General features: G+C 29.6%; 1 protein-coding gene across 2 annotated transcripts in view; it reads left to right on the top strand.

Moving 5' to 3' along the window:
• The window catches only part of LOC145256183 (neo-calmodulin), a 257,149-nt gene that overhangs the window by 37,679 nt on the left and 207,162 nt on the right, over positions 1-12,308 (top strand). The window lies entirely within an intron of this gene.

Raw genomic sequence — 12,308 nt, 5'->3', positions numbered from 1 at the left:
AATAAATTTGCGTCATCGCAACAGCCTCTTACCATTGATTTCTCGCTGGCAGTGGCCATTGGTCTATACTGGAATTTGAGTGGCACTAAGCTTTATCAAGGTACCAGTTCTCGTTGCGCTTGTCCAGTGGAGCTCTGGTCAGCGCTCTCTCCTCGGTCTTTCCATCCTCTTTGACCCTTCCCGACTCGGCTCTTTGGTACCACTTTTTTTGGAGGAGGGACAGTGATGAGACAATGGGAGTTGTAGATATGCAGCTTCAGTATTCTTCATTCTCTGTAACGCTTCTTCATTATATTGTATACTTGTATTATTCTCCGCATTCAAGTGTTTTCCTTAATATTTCAGCCGTTTTCATTATCGTTAGTCGTTGTATCTTTGCAGCCATTCCTCTGATTCCAATTTCTCCCATTCTTTTTTCAAAGTTTTCAAAGTTTTTCGGAATTGTTATTAGTGCTCCTACTATTATAGGTATTATTTTGATTTTCTTCATCATCCAAATCCCTTTTAACTCTCTGGCTAGCTCTGTGTATTTGTTCCGTTTCTCCTTTTCTTTCATACTCACCCTGTGGTCAGCTGGGACAACAAAATCTACAATTTGACAGGATTTTTCTTTCTTGTTTATTATTACGACATCTGGTCTTCTTGCTTTAATGGGTTTGTCCGTCTGTATGTTCATGTACCATAGGATTTTGTGGTTCTCATTTTCGAGTACTGTTGTGGGTTTATGCTTGTATTGATTATTATTATTATTATTATTATTATTATTATTATTATTATTATTATTATTGACTCAGATGGAACTTTAACACAGGTCATGTTCTCTGGAAGCTGAGTGACAACAAGTCTCCCCAGGCGTCCAGCTCTCTCAACTTTCTTCGATAGCATTTTCAAATAAATTTCAAATAAATTTGCGTCATCGCAGCAGCCTCTTACCATTGTTTTATCGCTGGCAGTAGCCATTGGTCTATACTGGAATTTGAGTGGCACTTAGCCTCCACAAGGTCCCAGTTCTCTTCACGCTTGTCCAGGGCAGGTCTGGTCAGCGCCCTCTCCTCGGTCTTTCTATCCTCCTTGACCATTCTCGGCTCTTTGGTTATTATTATTATTATTATTATTATTATTATTATTATTATTATTACTATTATTATTATCGCTAATGACATCATTATTATTATTACTATTACTACTACTACTACTACTATTATTATTATTATTATTATTATTATTATTATTATTATTATTATTATTATTATTGATACAAGAATTGTTCACTGAATAACTTTCGTTTTCTTTATTATTCTATTATTTACATATGTTGACAAGAAAGTAGTTATTTTCGGGTAGCGGCTTTAATGTTCAGAAGAAATGAAGTCTTTTAGAATTGTTTATCTTTCCAAAAAACAAAATATAACAGTCTTTGCTACGAATTGAGTTTTTGTTTTACTATTATGAAATGAAATCTATAGCACTTCTCATGACTAATAAAAGAAAACAAAACATAATAGATTAATGTGTGAATCATCGGATATTATATTGGATATTATATTGGATATCATATTGGATATTATATCGGATATTATATTGGATATTGTATTGGATAAATCACAGTTTATATGGCAGGTCATTGTGTTCTTTTCCATACATACTCTCGTCTAACGTTAAATGTTTTAAATCAGATTCGGCAAATTCGAATGTCGGGTAATGATCTCTAAAAAGTCAAGAAACATCGCTATCACTCTCTCCCTCTCTCTCTCTCTCTTTCTTTCTCTCTCTCTCTCTCTCTATCATTATTTCAATTGAAATGCTGCACTTAGCTCGAATACTAAATTCCTGTCTGTATGTCATTCACCAGAAGAACTCGCTTTGTTTTTGTTTTTTTTATTCGACATATCGCATTGGCGTTACTTGGCATAAGCGGAACTTCTACAAAATCAGATTCTTAGCAAGGATTCCCGTCTGTATAACACGTTGCAACGGAACTGCTTCCCTACAGATTACGCGATGGTCGTTTTTAAATGCAATGTGAGAAGATTCATGCTATGAACCGTCCCAATTGATAATTCGTGCTTGGTCTATCCCATAAATTTTTCCCAATTTCTCATAATATATTTCATATCTTAACTCACAAATATTACACCACAGTAATTTTTATTATCGGATAGCTTTTGGCCTTATTAAGCAGTGATTTTTGTAGTATAAAATCTTTTGAGAATTAGCTAATCTGTATATTGGATGATTTCGTAAAGATTTAACTTCTGATTAAGGAGCCTCAGCTGACGTAAAAAGCTTACGCAATGCGTGAATATGTCTTTTTTCTAATGAATGCGTAGCTACAAAGGAAAACGCTTAGAACATATAAGATAGAAGAGGGGGATTCAGTGTAACATAATGTATTGAAAGCTTGTGAGAACAGATGGATGGCAAAATAAGAAAACATTGAAATATTCTATCATATTCTGCACCTTTACACATGGTAGCTTCCTTCAGTCTTGTCAGACTGTCTATACCCACTGTAAAGATGCCAAGCGTGAAATTTTTGTGGTAAGCGTTGCGCAATCTCCAACCACACCTCTGCTGAATCAGCGTTGTTAAATACCAGTGGCAAGTGGAGATTTAATACAACTGGAAACAATGCGCCTAAAATTCCCAAATGGTTACCCATCTGGTACTAACCAGGCTCAATGGTGCTTAACTTCGGTGATCTGATGAGAACCGGTGTATCAACGTGATTATGTCGTATATACCTTTACACACGTGCGCGCTCACACACACATGCACACACACACACACACACACACACACACACACACACACACACACACTCTCTCTCTATCTCTCTTTCTTTTTCGGTCTCTTTCTTTTCTGGAAATGTCAACAGCTTCTTTTCTTTTTTTTCTCATTTTTTCTTCATTTTTAGGTATTATTACTATTATTACTGTTATTATTATCATCATCATCGTCATTATTATTATTATTATTATTATTATTATTATTATTATTATTATTATTGCTCCTACAATGGTTTCTTCACAGGTCATCAGCAGAGGTTACTATATGATAATTGCAAATGATTTTGTTATTGCAACAGCCGCCTACCATTGATTTTCGCTGGTAACAATCATTAGTCTTCACTGGAATGTGAGTGACAAAAAGCGATCCTTAATGATTTCATGCACTTTGCACCAATTCAGCAGAAGTCTTGTCACATCTCTTGCTCCTTGGTTTCTTCATCCTTCTTGACGCTTTATGACTATTTTATGTGGTATCAGCCCAGGTTGATGTTTCCTTGTGGGGAGGGGCGCTGTTAATAATATTACTTGCAATTCTAGTTTACTTGGTTTCTTACAATGTTTCTTTTATCTCTTTGTTTTACGTCGGCTGCATTTCCATGCGGTTGCGTAGTTAACATGTTTCGTTTCTTAGAGTCTACATTTATTGGGGTTTATCTATTTTAGCTTTAATATAATTCCATCTAATGCCAGTGTTTTGCGATTCCAGTTAAAGTGTTTTTTTCTTTGCCATATCAATGTGTTTTCTCTACTCTAATCATGTTTTTAAGAATCGTCCATGTAGCAGTTCTTCCAACTTTTTCCCCGTTTTCTTGTTTCTAGTTTCGCTGTTTCTCGTATAATTTATTTTGCTGGTGTATTTTTTTTTACTAGAGTGATCAGTCTTGTATTTTTCCAAGCCTTTGCTGTGACTCACACAGTCTTGTATAAATCCAGTCTTTTTTTCTTCTTCGTTGCATTACATGGGTACAGTTGTTATCATCTTCATTTAAGCGTTGTTCATAATCTTTAGTTTCCGAATCTCATGGTCAAGATGCTTAACTTCTTATTTGTTGTGCAAATGAATGATCCAGATTATATTATAAACTATTCAGGTGTTTATTCCTTTCATTAAATTACTACTATATAGTTTTATTTCTACGAGTTTTCTTGTTATTTTTCGGGAGTTTTTGTAGTCTTCTCTTTCATGTAGTTTCATAAACTCTGAAATATTTGTAGTTACTAGCAGTTCCGCCCGGCTTTACTCGGGCCCTATGCATTGTTCATAACTTTATGTGCATATGTATATATTAAAAAGTGTTAATATGTACGGTAATGCCGGCTATATAATGGGCTTCCTTAACTACCACAGAGAAAAGTTGATAGAGACCGTAGACATCAAATTTTTTCAAACTTTGGCCCCAGTTTTGACCCCTTCACATTTATTGCTTTGGACTATCATTGAATTATAATGTTTGATCCATGTCCAAGTAACCTACATCTAACATTTCAAGTGTTTAGACGTTAAATTGGTGGAGGAGGTTGGTAGAGTCTGCAAAGATAAACTATTTCAACTATGACCTATTGGCAGCGAAATTTTCGCCCAACGACTGATTAAAATGCTTGCGGCATGTCTGAATATTCTTTATGTAAAATTTCAAATGTTTAGACCCAAAATTGGCTTAATAGTTTGCTAATTTGCTAGGGACCGCAAATGTAAAATCTTTTGAACTTTGACCCCTTGGCAGCCAAATTTTCGTCTAAACAACAATTAAAAAGCTTGCCCCATGTCTTAATACACTATGTAAAATTTCAAATGTTTAGACCAAAAATTGGCTGAGTAATTTGGTAGAGGAAACAGAGGTCAATTTTTTTTAACTTTAGCTCCAATTTTGACTGCTTAGCATTTATTATTTTGGCTGAAATCAAATTAAAACGCTTGATCCATGTTTTATATGTAACCTATATCTAAAATTTCAAATGTTTAGACCCAAAATTGTCAGAGGAGTTTGATAGAGTTCTTAGAAGCCAAATTTCTGACCGAAAACAGATTAAAAGGGTGTTCCCAAATCTCAATAGCCGCTATGTCAAATCTCGAGTCTGTAGACCGAAAAAATTGATAAAGTTATTTGGTAGAGAAATGTACACAGCCCGACAGACACACAGATAGACATTTTCACTTTTATAGTTGTTGTTGTTGTTGTTATTGTTGTTATATGTTGTAGACCCGTGCTAGATGTTACAAATGAAAGAAAACACAAGTAGTTTAAAGTGTATAAAATATAATATGTATTTATCATAAAGAATACAGGAGCCACTAAAGTGGTATGAGAGAAACGTGTTCGTAGCATGCGGTTAAACATGGTATGAATGTCTTCATTTAGTCTCTGAAACAAGTGGTAATTATAGGACTGGTTGATTCCATTTAGTTCTCAAATAGGGGTGATTTGTACCCAACAACATTATGTTATACAGATAACAGGATAGTGTTATGGAAATACGGTGTATTGGTAGTACGTGAGAATGGACGGGAGAAATAAATTGAAAACATTCCATATTACCTCTGATTGGTCAAACGATATATCATGTTATAGTTAGAATGGCATTATTTTACAATGTCAGTTATATTAAATAACTTGCCGAAAGATAGAAATCAATCAGGTGACTGTGTAAGTTTGTCTTTCCTTGTTACCTGGAAAAGGCCATGAACAGTATAAAGTCTTATGGAGTCACACTACAGCTTTCGATAGTAGTAATCCATTCATCATATTAGAATTGATAGTCGACAAAGGAATATAGTGACAATATGCTGGCGAATGATATTAGGATACACAACAGAAAAGTAGTGAATAGTTTCAGGTAAACAATTTTGAACAAACCCGATTTAAAGATACTGATACTTATTTTCTACCAATTTATTTGATACCTCGTTTCATTTTTACCATCTCATAGTATATTCAATTATAGTATACTTAATTATAGTATATATTATTATAATATATTTAATTATAATATATTTAATTTATATTATATCTAATTATTGTATATTTAATTATAATATATTTGATTATAGTATATTGAATTATAATATGTTTAATTATAGTATATTTAATTATAATTTATTTCATTATAATATAATTAATTAAAGAATATTATATCATAGTATACTTAATTATAATATAATTAATTATAATACATTCAATTATAGTATATTTAATTATAATATATTTAATTATAATATATTTAGTAATAATATATTTTATTATAGTATATTGAATGATAATATATGTAATTATAGTATATTTAATTATAATATATTTAATTATGGTATATTTGATTTAATATGTTTTGCTATAATATATTTAATTATAATATATTTAACTATAGTATATTTAATTATAGTATATTTAATTATAATATATTTAATTAAAATATATTTAATTATTGTATATTTAATTATAATATATTTTATTATAGTATATTTAATTATATTATATTTTATTATAGTATATTTAACTATAATATATTTAATTATAATATATTTAATTATAATATATTTTAATATTATATATTAAATTATGGTATATTTAAGTATAGTATATTTAATTAGAATATATCATAATGTATTTAATTATAGTATATTTAATTATAATGCATGTAATTGTAATATATTTAATTATAGTATATTTAATAATAGTTTATTTAATTATAGTATATTTAATTATAATATATTTAATTATAATATATTAATTATAGTATATTTAATTATAATATATTTAATTATAATATATTTAATTATAATATATTTAATTATAGTATATTTAATTATAGTATATTTTAATATAATATATTAATTATAGTATATTTAATTATACTATATTTAATTATAATATATTTAATTATAATAGAAAATAAAAATAAGATTGTTTCGAGGATAAAGTTTTCAGTTATAGGATCGTCTACGTCGTCACAAGGCTGAGTATATTTGTAGTACATTTCGAGAAGTGATGCACCTTTAATTATGAGGAAATAGTGATTCATACTCAATATTTCTTATACAATGAATTGCAAGCATTAGACATATATTTCTGCATTAAATAAATCAAATATCGTTGATAAGTCGTAACGGTTCATTGTTCTATAAACACAGGCACACATACCGAAATTGGTTTAGTTTCCGGGATGGTTTATTCGCCTCAATTGTCAATATCATCATAAATCAACCGTTTGTTGATTATTTATTGCTGAAACGTAATAGTAAACGATCAGTTAGTTTTTTGTTTGTTTGTTTGTTTTGTTTTTTCGTTTGTTTGTTTTTTCTAGAATTTGTGGCGAACGTGATGATCAAAAACCTAGATTGAGTAATGGAAATAGTTTTAACTTGTCCAAATTCCAATGGCGAGGGCGTTTATTTCTATAAACAAAGCCAACACTTTCTTTATATTTTTGTTTTACATCCAAATTATTAACATCATTAAAATCAATAATTCATGTAATTAGACATTTCTTTGTTGTAAAAGTCCGATGGTTTATAATTTAGAACATTTATCAGTTCCCTTAAAAACTAGATTAGTACAGTCGGTGAATGCACTTTCGCCTGTATTAAAAAGTTATATTAGAAATTCAATAAATCAATTTTTACCATTTCAAGGAAGGACCATGCTGAAATGTAGCATCGATTTTCTGAACAATAAAAAAGAGACACTTTTAAATCGAAGAATTAAAGCAAATTCGATTTTCCTCAATTATGACGTGTGAAAATCTAATTGCAAATTGTAAAAAAAATAGAACATCCTAAACAGCAATTGTTGGTTTTGTGCAACAATAATTATCTTACTTACTCTTACTCCCCTATTTTCGATGTCACATATACTCTCTATACTTAATCTTCCTCTGAATTCATCATATCTAATACTTTCCTTAATACTCACATTACACATCCATGATATGATTCTTATACCTTTTAACTCCCAAAATATACACCCTTTACATTCATTCACCTCTCATTCGTAGAACATCATATTTTACATGCAAAATACGTCCCTAAATTAATTAACTGATTCTTATTAATTTTGGAATAAAGCTGTGAAACCTCGTAATAGTAGCTAGATTTCTGTGAAAATATAGATGACATTTTTTTAAGAATTACAACAATAATTATAAGACTTAGATTAATAAATATTCCTTAATTCTCAGCTTTTTAAAAGTATGTTAAAACACCATGAACATAATCTTGGAACAATTACCTAATTTAAGATTTAAATATTTCAAATTTGCATTGAATTTAGTATGTATTTATTAGAAAGCATTTTAAGAACGTTTAGTCTTAAACCATAAAACTGAACCACTTTGTAATATAAAAATTCTGTGCGGGATTTTTATATTACAAATTGTGATAGTCTAAAACGCATAAGTATTTTATATTTAAAAGTCCACTTTAAATTGCTAGGGATCCTAATTAATGTGCAGATTAAGAACTTGCATAAACCGAATTACCCAATTACAAAATCAGATTCAGATATATATAACAAATATAATAAACAAGCTACATTTGCTTTGATTGAGAAATAGAAAACGGGGATCATCGGCTGCTTATCATTTAACTGTTTTGAAACTTAGAAACAGGGCAGCCGCTAAGTGCATGATTATGCAATAGAAAATACCACTTTTACATAACTAAATATAAACACAATCTTGTTATTATTTCATTACTATATACATATTAAATTAATATATATATGTGTGTGTAAATAATTATCATGATAAGTATAATTTCAATCTAAAAATAAATTGTCTATTTGGACTAAAGTCGCAGCACTCTAATTATTTAAGTTTCTTAGAAATATTCAAATCATGCTGTTGTACACCAATCCCATCACTCTTGTAAACACAAAACAATCTATATAATAAGAGATATTCTCAGACTTTCATCTTTATGTTGATACGACAATATATTCAATAGTACTACATTCTAATCAATATACATAATAATACAATAAAATATTTACTAGTACTATTAATAGACTGCAATCTAATCAATATATATATATATATATATATATATATAACAATGCAATAATATATTTTATAGCACAACATTATAATCAATATATGTAATAATACAATAATAAATGTAATACTACTACAGATTCGTTAGTATATAAAATAATACAATAATATATTTTGTAGTACTACAGTCTAACCAATATGCATGATAATGCAATAATATATTTATTACTACTACATTCTTATCAATAATACAATAATATATTTAACTAACCGTATCCGGCCACGCGTTGTGGTTGCTTAATGGAAATGGGGAAAAAATGCTGACGGTTAGGGAAATCCCCTCCTCTGAAATCCACACAGGGCACCTGTTTGTTTTAGTTTTGTTTTGTTTTTCACGTTAATCTCATTGATTACAAACGTAAGACTCATGAGTTTTTAAAAAAGAAAGTTCTTTTTAAATATTATTTTATGATTTCTATCGTTGAGTTTGATGGGGGGGGATGTGATAACGAGAATACCCTCGTCCAATCACCGCTAAAAAATACTTTGCGCCCATCAAACTTGAAGACTCGAAATAAAATAAATGTAATTATTTATTTATTGTTTTGACTATTATTATTATTATTATTATTATTATTATTATTATTATTATTATTGTTGTTGTTGTTGTTGTTGTTGTTGTTGTTGTTGTTGTTGTTGCACTTTTCTTTATTTAGGCACGCATTTACCATAAAAAAAGAATGACTATTTCGTTATCCTTCTTACTAAGATAAAATTGTTATTTCTATTATTTTTTTCCATGCGTATCTGCTCGAATTACTAATTCGGGTTCTCCTAACGCTTCTGTTTCCCAATTTTTCGTCTGCTAAAGTTTTAATCACATGATTACGGTGTAGTGACAATAAAATAAACCATTCATTTCAGTGCCGCTTGTTGTGGATTTAGCTGAATACAGTATTAAAATCACTTTATTAGTACTTATGCAGTTATGTTACCCAACTGGCGGGTGTTTTGTAACTATTGTCTACTTTTACCTAACAATTTAATAAACAAAAAGATATTGTAAAATTTGAATTTATCTGGAAAATACTATTTAAAAAATAGCACGCTAATAAAGTGCATAATTACCACTTCATTTGACATATTTATATTCCAAAAAAACCGTTTGAATAAATTCAAAAGGAGTTAAATTAAAGTGTTATGTAATTATTTATAAAAAATAATCATTTTAGTTCCAGTTGCGTTTGTGCTGTATTTCTTCAATTTTTTAATAATTTCACGATGATCAATTTGCGTGTAATTTTAAAAAAGTAGCATTTCGTCAGTTGCGCTTTATTTTATTGTTTATTTACTATCGTAATCAAGTGGATATAATTTGGGCAGGCGGAAATGGAGAAACAGAAGGGCCAGGAGAACCCAATTTCGTTATATTTCTAAATGAAATGAAATATAATTGTTAATTAATTTATTTTTCCATGCGTACATGAATATAATGCACCGAAAAGGAAACGAAATAAAAAACGAAGAACACAACACCAAAACTATAAATATAATAATAAATTGGTTTTCAGGTCAAGGCTGAAAGTGTAGTATCTGTTCTGATGCTGCACCTTCATGTTAACATAACGAGTACATATGTACAAATGTATGTACATACGCACATGTAGGTGTATAAACACCAATACACGCGTGCCCAAGTTTACGCGGCTTAATTAGTTTTATGGTACACACACACACGAACTAATATGCACGTACACAAAGACGTACTTTATTAAACAAAAACAAAACACGCACGCACACATGTAAATATGTACATGTGCACATGCATGTGTTTTAGCACAAACACGCGTACAAAGTTTTTGCGAACTATTAGATAATGCCACACACACATGCACAAACACACGCACGCAAGTAAACAAAAACAAACACACAGGCAACCGCACATGTGTATGTATACACACAAACACACGCAAGCGGAATTTTATGCGGTCTATTAGTTTAATGACAAACACACAGAACAATGCTGCGTTTTATTTAATATGTACATACATAATGCGTTGTTGGTGTCTTTAATGCCATGAGGTTTCTCTTTTGCATGTATGCAATCTGAAGAGGCCATATGGATATATAAGTTTGCGTTCAGTTTTGAGGCTAATACCGCTAATCGCGAATGTTGGAATGTTTAGAGTTCGGCCAATCGAAATGCAGGGAATACGGAAGGGAGATCTTATTATTTTTGTAGATGAAAAGTGGTAAGCGTATGCTATGTGTATGAATTCAGTAGCCAGTTAATAGCGGCATGGGCGCAATAAAATTAGAAAAAGGATCAATTCACGGGCTGAAGTATGTGGCCGTAAGAGGACTTATGGAATAGGGGGAAATAGGAACTACTTTCTTAAAAAGTAATGACGATAGTAATGATGTCGGTCCTAAGATGTAATGTACGATTTTATAATGAAGGTTTAATATGTCTGTAATGAAGTTGTAAAGTTACAGAATGTAGTGCTTAATAGTCTCGACATAATTAATGTATGCGGCATCTGTTGTTGCAAACTTACCGTGTTTTGGTGCAAAAGGGAAAAACTGCGCCGTTTTTACTATATCAAGGGATAGTACTACATTCTAATCAATATGCATATTAATACAATAATATATTTAATAGTATTAAATTCTAATCAATATTTAAAATAATACAATAATATATTTAATAGTACTACAATCATATAAATATTCATATTAATACAATAATCTATTTAATAGTACTAAGATGTAATCAATATGCGTAATAATACAATAATATATTAAATAGTACTACAATCGTATCAATATGCATAATATAGAATAATATATTTAATACTACTACATTCTAATCAATATATATAATACAATAATATATTTAACGGTACTATACATTCAATATGCATAATAATATGATAATATATTTTATATTACTACATAATAATTAATATACATAATAATACCATAATAGTATTACAATCTTATCAATATCTATAATTATACAATGATATATTTATTCTTACTTCAATCTAATATATATGCATAATAATACAATAATATATTAAATAGTACTACATTCTAATTAATATGCAAAATAATACAATAATATATTACATAGTACTACATAATGATAAATATGCAGAAAATCAATTGTTCAAATGCAAAGTAATCTTTGACAATTTTTAGTTAGTTTAGGTAACAGATGAGCAAACACAAATCGTTTTTTGTATTTTTCTTGCCTTATTTTTTTTTTTACTTTAGAATAATACATTCATTTACAGACTTTTTGTAAATGCTTGATTTGTGGACCGCACGAAAGTGAAATACAAAAATCTCCTGCCATAACAAATAACGAGGGAATTGAGGGATTAGAACAAGAAAATGTATAATACTACTTAGATATTAGCAGATAAAAATATACTAATTATTCCATTTGTAGATAGAGGAAAATGCTACTGTTATTAATCCAAAAAATGTCTTTCATTAGAATGCCATTTCTACGAGAGCTTTACG

This window comes from Euprymna scolopes, chromosome 32 (genome assembly GCF_053919585.1).
Source record: "Euprymna scolopes isolate OS-2025 chromosome 32, ASM5391958v1, whole genome shotgun sequence".
Lineage (NCBI taxonomy): Eukaryota > Metazoa > Mollusca > Cephalopoda > Sepiida > Sepiolidae > Euprymna > Euprymna scolopes.
The sequence above is the reverse complement of the archived record's forward strand: the minus strand, read 5'-3'. Positions and strand labels throughout refer to the sequence as shown.